General features: G+C 39.7%; 2 non-coding genes across 2 annotated transcripts; both read left to right on the top strand.

Moving 5' to 3' along the window:
- The first annotated feature begins 1,300 nt into the window (after window positions 1–1,300).
- TRNAC-GCA (transfer RNA cysteine (anticodon GCA)) lies at window positions 1,301–1,372 on the top strand. Its single transcript has one exon. It is a non-coding gene; the product is annotated as a tRNA-Cys (tRNA).
- Window positions 1,373–2,407: 1,035 nt separating this feature from the next.
- TRNAC-GCA (transfer RNA cysteine (anticodon GCA)) lies at window positions 2,408–2,479 on the top strand. The gene has a single exon. It is a non-coding gene; the product is annotated as a tRNA-Cys (tRNA).
- The last annotated feature ends 9,421 nt before the right edge of the window (window positions 2,480–11,900 follow it).

Raw genomic sequence — 11,900 nt, 5'->3', positions numbered from 1 at the left:
AAGCAGAGGGTAAAGGCATCTTATAACAGAAAAAGTTACAAGGTTAAGGACCGGCACAATTACGTATGTTAAGCCCCAGAACAATACAGAACAAAAGGTTCTTCGTGAGATCAAACATACTTACACAAACACTCTCCCCAGACACTTGGCTGAATCCCAGATAGTGGATGTGGTGATGATGGTATATAACGTAAAACGTTTTTCTGCTCTCTGATGAAATCAGTTCAAACACTGAACATAATCAGAGAATAGCAAACCATGAAACCATCCATACAAATACTGAACATGATATAAGAAAGGAAACTATCAATACAAATACTGAACATAATATAAGAAAGGAAACTATCAATACAAATACTGAACATAATATAAGAAAGGAAACTATCAATACAAATACTGAACATAATATAAGAAAGGAAACTATCAATACAAATACTGAACATAATATAAGAAAGGAAACTATCAATACAAATACTGAACATAATATAAGAAAGGGAACCATCAATCATATCTACATGTGTTATTGATTTGGAGAACTACTACTTAAATTATCAAGTAGGCTGGATGTTCTTGCTATGAATTTGTGTTCTGACCATCTCTTGGTTTCTTCCTCATCGCCTGATCTCATTCTAACCTCTGCCGTTTCTGTGTATCAGATGAACCTGAGACCAATACTCTGGTCATGAAACGAGATACAGTACTGCCTTTCCCTTCCTGGTGGTAGGAACGTACACAGTATCATCATCCGGGTCAAGTTACTGAACAAGAATAAATGTTAAAGAGAAAAAAGGTCTTCCTGCTCCTCTGCACATCAAGAGACTCCTAGCTGTACGAAGTTTATTAGGCTATAAACTATGGCGGGTTCTCATAACGACGCTGTCGTAACTCAGGGGGAAAATAAAGCGTTATGTGCACCGTCAGTACTTACGTCGCCGTGAAGGCCACAACCAGACGATCTTTACCTCCTCCTCGTTAAGTTCTCAACAGAGCTTAACTTCCGATAAGGTCCCGGTTCTTGCCATGGTCGCACCACCCAACCGTTCTTTCTCAGGCAAAGAAAACGAGAATATATATATATATATATATATATATATATATATATATATATATATATATATATATATATATATATATGTGTGTGTGTGTGTGTGTGTGTGCGTGTGTGTGTCTTTGTTCCTGAGCGGTACCTCGCTAATGCAGGAAACGGCGATCAAGTAAAAGAAAAAATACGTATGGTAGTACAGCTTCATTCTGCCTCTGGTACACACCAATACATTGCACGTCGCATGTATGTGTGCATGGGGGTGTAGCTCAGTGGTAGAGCATTCGACTGCAGATCGAGAGGTCCCTGGTTCAATCCCGGGCGCCCCCTCTAGTAAGATTTTTGGTGTCTTATAATAAGTCGGTTTAGCATGGAATACTAGTAGAGTAATGTCGAGGAATATCATGTATCGACCTATCACGGTCGTGTGATAGGGGTGATTACAATTACTGGAAGCTTAACCTGAATTTTGGGTCAGTGGTGGCTCTTCCCCCATCAGCTTTTTTAATCAGGGTGAAACGAAACGCCTCTCATCTCATACATTCTCTTGGCATCACACTCCATTTCAACCATCCCTTCACGCCGCGTTGCTGCTGTTCTTTTTATCTTCTTATCATAAATAGATCAAGAATAAGTATACTATTGTGACTATAAATGAATAAGTATACTATTGTGACTATAAATGAATTGATAAATGATTATAGATATACAGAAAGAGTGGCATTATACTACCAGAATGCTATGAATATAGATTTTGACTGCTTCATACCTCACACCAAAATGGAAATTAAAAAGAAAAGGCATATTCATGAAGTTCCTGCATACGACAGATACCCATGAACAGAGACTGTTATCATGAGAGTAATGCATATGAAAAGTTCTTATCATCAAAGACTAATATCGTTCATGGAATACATGCGCGAGAAAACTTTCAGTTCAAGAGGACTTATGTATATTGGAGAAAGCCGATGGTGGCCACTGATAACGATTAATTTTCTTTTTCGCTCTACACGTTACTAGATATTTTGTTACTGAAAGGAGGTAGATAGATTGGGATACTACGATTCTTTTGGCGTGGAGTTCAACTCAGAAGTAAGTGAAACACGAATAGAAATTCATTATTGTATGTATTTCCGGAATAAGCAATGAACTTATTCTTGTATATTATGTACAGAATAGTTAAACTGGCATTTTTCATGAATACTACATAAAACAAATGAATGAATGAATATATATATATATATATATATATATATATATATATATATATATATATATATATATATATATATATATACGGTGTTAGTACAGATTTATTCTGCCTCTGGTACACACCAATACATTGTACATCACACATATATGTGTGGGGGTGTGGCTCAGTGGTAGAGCATTCGACTGCAGATCGAGAGGTCCCCGGTTCAATCCCGGGCGCCCCCTCTGCTGAAATTTTTGGTATCCAATAGTGATTCAGTTTCGTATGGAATACTAGTAGAGTAATTAAAGAAACATCATGTATCGACCTATCCTACTTGTCTGATAGCTAAGCTAATAGATATAAGTCTAACCTGGCTTCATTTGTCCAATCAGCTCACACATCTGGGATAGGGTCTTCCCCAGCCGCATTTTCTAATTAGAAAGAAGCGAAAAGCTTCTCGACTCATGAGTTCTCCTGCCATCACTCCTCTTCACATCAGACCACAATGCAGACTAACATCACCGCTGTTGCAAACACCTCCATACGTTGCATGCTGCCACGCGATCCATATTATTGATCGTGACATCTACCATTTTACCACACATACTGTACACTACCACGACCATGATATTACCATTAATACCATCACCATCATGGGCAATTGAGCGCATCACTCACTATGATGCTGGCCTCGGTAGCCACCATTGAACCTGGTTTTCTCCACTTAGGGAGGATTATTGGCTCGCGTGGAGCCACTTCCATCAGGTGAAATAGCCTATTAGGTCTTTAAATTCAGAGACGGGGTCTCGGATTAATGTATTTACGGCCCATTTCATAACTATTAGATTAGTTTACATGAATGCTCAGCAAATTTGGTAAAATCTATTCACCAGGCTAAGGTCTGGTGTATTCTTTAGAGAACATTAGTGAAGTGCAGAGTCTAAGGTAATATTGGACTTGTTATACCATCTGTACTGTAAGGAGGTAAAATGATACGTACTTCAATGATCTTGGCAAAGTTTTAAGGTATCGCACATTGGATTCAATAGAGTTTTCAAGCCGCTATAGGCCACTGTATGCCATCATCCCGACCAGTGAAGCAGTACCCACCCTATGGAAAATCTGTAATGAAGTCTTGCAAGAGCCGACGCCTGATCCCTCCCAGAGTGACAGAGTTGGCGTTTCGAGGAATGTTTAGCGTATGGGCTTCTCCAGGTGGGTGACTGAGATAAGACTGTTGTGGGAAGACCCTTGCAGGGAGGGGGCAGAAATAGTGTGTGTATAGTTAGAGGGTTTAGAGGTAAGAAAGAGGTCGGGTGTGGCTGAAAGTGAGCGGTCGTGATGGTCGAGAACTCGTGTCGGTAATTTGGTTATTTGTTTATATAGTGAGCAACACTAACCGCTATGCCAGAGAGGCTCATGTATGTGTCATTGTTTATTTGTACTGTAAGGGGAGGAAACTTTATATTTGAGGGGACCCATCTCCTGAAGACTCCACTGTCATGCAGCTTTTGAATTTCTATACACTGACTGCATTCACCTGGAAGAGAACCCTGAAAAACTCCAGTGTTGGTCTGATACATGGTTCATGAAATTCAATTCGAGTAGAAGTTGATGAGATTAGGACTCAGATACAGGAGGCTTTTATATAAACATTAATTAACAAGAAGTAATCTGTGGGAACCTGTTTGTGAGAGAACTTTTGAAGCAGACATCGTCCTTAACTTTTCGTCAGAGTCCTACATTAGAAGAAGAGTAAAGGCGACAAAATCTCTGCAGACAAATATGAGAACAGCACTCATGTATATGGTTGAGGAACTATTCAGCAAGCTGTTCACATCCTACGTAAGGCCAAAACTGAAGTATATGTTTCCAGTTTGTCTGAGCACCTAAGAATGTAGATAACTAATGAAGGTTCACAGGAGGGGAATAACGATGACATCACAGTTAAAAGCTGAGTTACAGGGAAAGACAAGAGGCCATAGATTGGTCCACCTTAGAGGAAAAAAGAGTAAGAAGTAATCTGATTACAGCCTTTACGTAAATATGTTCGATGATGCCAATAATGATTATGTCTCGAAAGATGCAAGAATAGAGCAACTAAAGTCTTCAACATCAAATTAAGTAAAATACTTGTAATAAAGCATGTACTGGAGTAGTTTTGTAGTATATAAATAATGGATGAATGTAATGACATAAATGATGAAAATGTGAACGTGGACTGTAAAGCAAACTTAAAAAGTCACACAATAGTAGCCAAATCTCAGTAGGCGGGCGTAGCGAGTTTAAAGCTCCCTCCCCGTGCAGTGCAAGTAGGTAATTACACATTCTAATGATGAACATCTCGTGACTAATCTAATTTAGGAAACCAATACCCGTGAAATTAGCGTAGACACTCCAGAGAGGTTGTCCTTGACAGGTTATCAGCCTACCTGCCTCGGCCAGACCCTCCCCGCGCCTCAACCTACCCTTACATAAGACGACCAGCCAATGAGAGGGAGGGCTATAGTGGCGTTTGTAGGGGACTACCGGAGGTGACATGGCTTAGTCTAAAGTAGGAAGTGATTTTTCTTTTTTGAGAGAGGGATCTGGAGTGAAAAGCCTCGCACGCGAAAGGTTGTGGTTATGGGAGATTGGAGGGAGAGTGTGTCTTGCAGGTGTGGTTCCGGCAAGAGAATTTCATCCGTTGGATTACATTCGTAGACGGATATACGTACAGGATGATGCGAGTGAGAGAAAATAATTTAGCGAGATGCTATAAGCAGCGATGGCGGTTTGATTGTGAGGGTGGTTTAGCCTGAAAGAGTTTGTGTACTGGGGTGATTTACGCAAGAAGGCTGAAGCCCATGATTGCATGTACGGGGATGGCTCGAGTGAAAGGATCTAGTCCAGGAATGTTTGTACAGGAGTAGCTTCAGTGTGGGGGTGGTTTATCTTGGGGACGTGTGTACGGGAATAGCATATGCAACAGAGTTAAGGCCATGAGTGTGTGTGTTCAGGGGTGGCTCGAGTGAGAAAGGACGAATTCGGAGGAACATATGTAGTGTTGTCTACCTACTTACGACTACCTACGATCAGATTTTACCATGCTGTTAGGGTTAGCGTGTAGCATTCACCGTACAACTTGTTTGTTGGGTGCTGGAAGGAGGGAGCATACTACGAGTTGAGCGATAGATCTGGCGTGTATATGCATAAGATAAACGTATCGTGTAATTTTCAGCTAATATAAACCATCGCCTTAGCACCTGCCGTATCTTAAACAAAACACTCAAATCCAATTACTCTAAATTACGCTTCACGAAATAGCTTAATGATTAGATCGCTTGTTGGGAGGGGCAACTTCCAAGGCATGAACGCCCTTAGGTCAACTAAAGCTGAGTTACAATCGGGTCGGCTGACGGACTAGGCCTGTCACAGATGTCTTGCTTTACCCCAACCGAGAGGGTAAATGTACTCACTAATTCATCCCTTACCTAACTGAAAAAGAAAAGAAAGATCATCGGGCAATATGTAAATATTTGATGCTAGTTCAGTAATTCTCATTTTGAAAATAGATTTCGCTATAGTTCTTTCGCGACTGCTATTAAATGTAACAGGATATCACGACGAATGTATATATAAACAGAATATGTTGCGGAGGAAATTTGATGCAAATGATAGCGAATTTGGATGTTCCAAAACTCCTATTATTTCCAAGTGCACGTAGTGAGAATATATGTGGTTTTTGAAATCATCTTCAACCTCTGCAGAAGTGGTAATGGATTTTCTTGATTGGTGGATGTAGCTTGATTTTGACGGCCTTGATGACCCTCGCAGTTGATTTAGAGCCTGTGGCCCAACAAACGAACCAACCAACCAACTAACCAAAGAAATAACCAACCAGCCAGCCAGCCAGCCAACCAACCAACCAACCAACTAACCAGCCAGCCAATCAATCAACCAACCAACTAACCAACCAACCAACCAACTAACCAACTAACCAACCAGCCAACCAACCAACCAACAAACTAACCAACCAACCTACTCTAACGCGGAAGACAACGTTCTGAGAAGCTTTTCGCATATGACGCCTCAGTTAGTGTTGGGTTAACTCGCTCGTTTGGACACCCAAGAAAGTTAAGGTTATCGATCAATATCCTTTATAATTAGGGTATTACCTAGGAACTCTAGTTTTTCTTTGTCCCTCCCACTTCGTACGTTTACCAGCTCAGCGGTTGGCTGGTATTTGTATATTGGCAAATAGAATGAGTGTCCTGAATGGATTTACCGCCATAGAATCTGCGTGATGTGTCATTTAGCTGAACAAGAGGAAAAGAGAAAAAGGTATTTCATATGTAGTCTTCTCAGTGATTGATATGTGCATGATTTGTTTCTGGAGTCACCTTGTTATGAGAAAATCGACACCGTGAAATGGTCATCTGCCACACAAAATAGAAGAAAACGTATAATCTGCTTTTTTTTTTTTTGCCACGTTGAATGAAATACGACATGGATGATGGTGTGTCTTCCATAAAGAAGTTATGGACTCCAGTACAGTATATCTAAAAACGCAACAGAAAACGGATTTAAAACAAAAAATTCCAGAGAGCTGCTGATCTAAAAGCACGACTGAAAAGGATTACTAACAAGATAGCAGAAAGTTACTGATCCATAAAAGAATGCATATATACAGAGATTTATTAATATTCCAGCAGACATGAGCAATACTGTAGATAAGTCAGAGCACAACATCAAGGATTGTGGTGCCGTAAAAAGAGAATGCCTTGGGAGAAGTCCCAGTGTTGTTTACGGAACATATCAAAATGTAGACGTATATCTGGAACAATGGCTGGCGATACAAGGGTGAGTTGTGTTTACGTCCTGGACAATGTGACCCTCCTACATTTGCCGGGACAAATGTTTCCGTTGGGCAGCGTCTTTCGGTGAGAGCATTTCTTCCGAGGATTATTTTCTCTTATCTCTTTTCAATTTTTGATACTATGGATGTAGGGTACTGAAGTCTCCGTCGGCATTCATCTGAAGAAAAAAGAAAAAGTCACAGGGTAATTTTGATGCTTAGAGAAAAGAGCTCTATTCGCTTCCTTGGAGAAATATGATACATTTTTTTTTATGTTAGCTGAATAGGCACGGGCAGCTGTGGCCCTAATCAAGGACATCCCATTAGAATAGACATACTTTCCTTTCAGTTGATTATGGTAAGCTGATGAACTTCAGTAAAAAGCCCTAGACCCCATCATTAATGCTTTCAACACTCTGATAGCGGACATGAACCTATTAGTATCATTACCTTCAGCACTCTGATATGGGACTTATCAAAATAATCCCTAAAGACATATTGTCAATACTATCCTGGCTAACTCTTCCTCTATAAACGGAAAGTGATTAAGGAACGTTCTCTCTGATTATGGATATGTTGTTCGTCGAGGTTTGAAACGGTTCTGTTGCTCCGAATTACTTACTGTTCCTGTTATTGGTGTGTGTGTGGATTTTCATGTCTGATACGCCATGATAATGATGCGGAAGGAGAAAAGTTGTGAGATTATTTGAAGAGTCAGAGTCAATACCTAACAGACACAGAAAAAAAACAACATTGGGGCTCAGTCTTCACTATGGATACATGTACATGAAGCACACAATATTTCCCCATTGTGATATGACTCGTTAGAATACTAGGAAGAGAATTATCGTCAAAGTTAATGCAGCTATAGATATAATTTCAAATATAAAGTTTCAACGATATACGAAACGGCTCATATTGTGTATAGAGTAGAAATATGACATTAAGTACATTCCCATAACTTACCTGTTATTTATACTAAACAGAGAGGGAACTGTTTTCAGACGTGTTTGGAGCAAACTCTATCAAGCTATTAAGAGAGAAAGATTGCACATGAATAAAACATCCGGTGGTGGTATTAGCATAACTAATGTCGCTATTCGGGCGAAGGTAATTTTTCCTTCTCTGTTTTGTTCAAGGATTGGTAAATATGGTTCTCTTTTTTTTTTGGTTTGGGATACCTGACGCATGCTTGGTATAGTCTGTTATTCAAGCATTTCTAAACAGTAGAGTATTCAGTTATACGTATGTAATTCTTATTTTGATAAAACTATTGATTTACTTCGATGGTTATGCAAATGTGATCGTCTGTCTTGTTTGACAACCAGATACGAATTTGATTGAAAATGGTCAAGGCAACACCACCTGCTGAAATAGAGTATCCTTCACACACACACACATATGAAATCTACATGCCAGTGTCCTTCACACATATGAAATCTACATGCCAGTGTCCTTCACACATATGAAATCTACATGCCAGTGTCCTTCACACATATGAAATCTACATGCCAGTGTCCTTCACACATATGAAATCTACAAGCCAGTATCCTTCGCACATATGAAATCTACATGCCAGTGTCCTTCACACATATGAAATCTACATGCCAGTGTCCTTCACACATATGAAATCTACATGCCAGTGTCCTTCACACATATGAAATCTACATGCCAGTGTCCTTCACACATATGAAATCTACATGCCAGTGTCCTTCACACATATGAAATCTACATGCCAGTGTCCTTCACACATATGAAATCTACATACAACCACATCAACTGTAAGCTAACCTAGCACTGTCATAACTGGCATTCCTTTCCAACGAAGATGTCAGTTGTTGTTCTCTTGTGTCTGCTTCTCCTGTAGGCAGGTAAACTGTCGTTCTGTTGCCTCCGTTGTTCATCCGAATCATTGTTGTTCGAGATCAGACCTCCCTACAGCTCAGGAGGTGTGGGCCCTTTACTCTAGGGCGGCAGCCCCGCCAGTGGTGAGGGACCTACGATCTGAGCCTAGGACGTTGGGCTTGTTATTCCACACGGCCCCCACGAGAGCCAAGCTCCCTCTTCCGTCATCCGAATCGTGAGCTATATCATGTGTTTACTTACTATGTGAGACGTATTCTATTTTCATTTTACTTTGGCAGCTCGTTATATGAACTTTCATTTGTTCCAATCCAGTATCTTACATGAGTTTGTAAGTTTTGTATTCTATTTTCTTTCTGCACAGCAAATGAATCACTATCGTCTCTGTTATTCTGCTTACTATATGTCGCTAAAGCAAACTAAAGTTAGAATAGCCTTAATTTCTTTCTAATGTCACCAGTTGTCTTCTCTAAATCCCCTAAAACTATTTCTATATCCTGCTACAGTGCAGATTTACTGTATCTGCTTCCTATACGATTCTAAGACATTGAAGATTTTGTTTTACACGTAGATTATAAAGTTCGGCTTTCCTTATCTTCCAGTTGGGTCATACGCTTTTTTTTCTTTCTTTCTTTCATCTTCGAGTCTGGATCCAGTATGAATCTTGTGTTGCTGCTCTTCTGTTCATCGTTGCTTCATACTTGAATCCTAAGTTGCTTTTCTTGAAACTGCTTCCCGATGTGAGTCTTCCATTGTTCTTGTCATGGAAACTGTGTTAGATATCAGTGTCCGTTGGGTGACTGACCTTCCGTTTTCTCACTTTGATCGTCAGAAAAAAAAAATGTTGTTCAGAATGGAACACTGAGACTGGGGCATCATTTCTGCATTTCCCACCACCCTGCTCGGGGCGTCTGATCCCCTCCAATCCACCGACAAAAAAAAAGAAAAAAATAATACAATAGGATCTGTCAGGAAGGAGAAAAGGATGTTGATTGCAGGTTTTAGCTGGTATTGTCCACGTGCAATTAGCCCTAATAAATGGATAATTTGCCAACTAATTAAGCCACTCAGCTGCAGCTGATTCAGACGAGCGGGGACATTCATCCCGCGTATTAATGAACCACTGCTCTTTATGGGGTCATGGCTTCCCGGCACTCGTGAGAGCGAGGAAGAGACGTGTGGAGCCTGGGGATTCACGAGTGACTGACAGACTCCACTGCATCAATGGTTAACCTCACAGTGACGAGAGAGAGAGAGAGAGAGAGAGAGAGAGAGAGAGAGAGAGAGAGAGAGAGAGAGAGAGAGAGAGAGAGAGAGGCATAGGAACTTCTCTCCTCTAATAAGCTATGCATTTTATCTACACAATCCTCTTTATTCAGTTACACTGTGGCTTTCGACTTGTCATCTTTAGTGATAAGCAGATCACTATTTGCAAGTTCTAAAATGCCACGACTTTCCAGTCAAAAAAATGCTTAAAAATCATCTTTTATCAAAATATAGCAGAAGGTATTATTATCCGAGGGAGGATCAAGATATGTCCCATTTCAGTATGGATAAATGACCAGTTAGAACAAATTTCCTAGCTTTTATAGTTAAGCGGCAACAATTGCATTAATGAATAGCACTAATTTTGTATATAAGGGGCACAAAAGAGAGGTAATTTAATCCCAGTTCTGTGAATGAGTGTTTTCACTAAACTGTGGTACTGAATTTGTTGTCAGCTCGTGCAATGGATACTTCTAAAACAGAAATAAATAGAGTAAAGGTGGAGAGCTATGGTTTTGTCTCTGATATCAGTAAACTAATTCTGTATCTAACTCAATAAAGTAATTCTGAGTTATGGCTTTGTCTCTGTTATCAGTAAACTAATTCTGTATCTAACTCAATAAAGTAATTCTGAGCTATGGCTTTGTCTCTGATATCAGTAAACTAATTCTGTATCTAACTCAATAAAGTAATTCTGAGTTATGGCTTTGTCTCTGTTATCAGTAAACTAATTCTGTATCTAACTCAATAAAGTAATTCTGAGTTATGGCTTTGTCTCTGATATCAGTAAACTAATTCTGTATCTAACTCAGTAAAGTAATTCTGAGCTATGGCTTTGTCTCTGTTATTAGTAAACTAATTCTGTATCTAACTCAATAAAGTAATTCTGTGTCGATGGTTAGATACAGTTGGTATTTATATATTTGGCATAAGTCACTTGAGAATCTGTGATGTCAGCATATCTTTTGCATCTATGGATAACGATGGGTCTGATTCTCGTAATGTTTGGATGTTGCTGCCGGTGTGTCTGAAAGTGAGGAATGTTTATGAAAGATGTGGATGGTTTTAAAGCATGAATGTGCAGGGTGGTTGACTGTGACAGATAAATGTGACATGTGTAGCCTTGCTGGGGTAACTACTGGGTTGATGACTGTGGTGGACGTCTGGGATGTGGTGGAGGATAGTGGAAAATGATCATAGTATTGCTATGATCGCGATGAATGACAATGGCACGTGAAAAAAATGTGTAACTTGAGTTTACCTAAGTCTGCGAAGCTTCAGGCAATCTCCTGAGTTGGCTACGTTTTCCAGTTTTGTGTCCTCGACAAATTTTCAGATTCTACCGGCGAGTCGTGTCTCTAGGTCATTGATGCATAGGATGAGTATATCAATGAGTATTACAATGTGAAGGTACTTGTGAGTAACAGCTGAAGGTAACGGGATGGGTGACAGAGGCGGCTGGTGCTGAATGTGTCGGACGGGCGTTTTTGGAGAGTGGCTGCTTGTGGTGAACGAATATATCAAAGGCGAGTCTTATTCTAGATGACTTAGTTGCCTTGGTGATTTTGAGAATAATTGTGTGATATTTGTAAAGCTGTTGTATGAGTCTCCCACATGTGTAACAGTGCTTATATATATATATATATATATATATATATATATATATATATATATATATATATATATATATATATATA

The sequence above is a fragment of the Panulirus ornatus genome, chromosome 8 (genome assembly GCF_036320965.1).
Source record: "Panulirus ornatus isolate Po-2019 chromosome 8, ASM3632096v1, whole genome shotgun sequence".
Taxonomy (NCBI): domain Eukaryota; kingdom Metazoa; phylum Arthropoda; class Malacostraca; order Decapoda; family Palinuridae; genus Panulirus; species Panulirus ornatus.
Note: the sequence above shows the minus strand (reverse complement) of the source record. Positions and strands in the feature narration are given on the sequence as shown.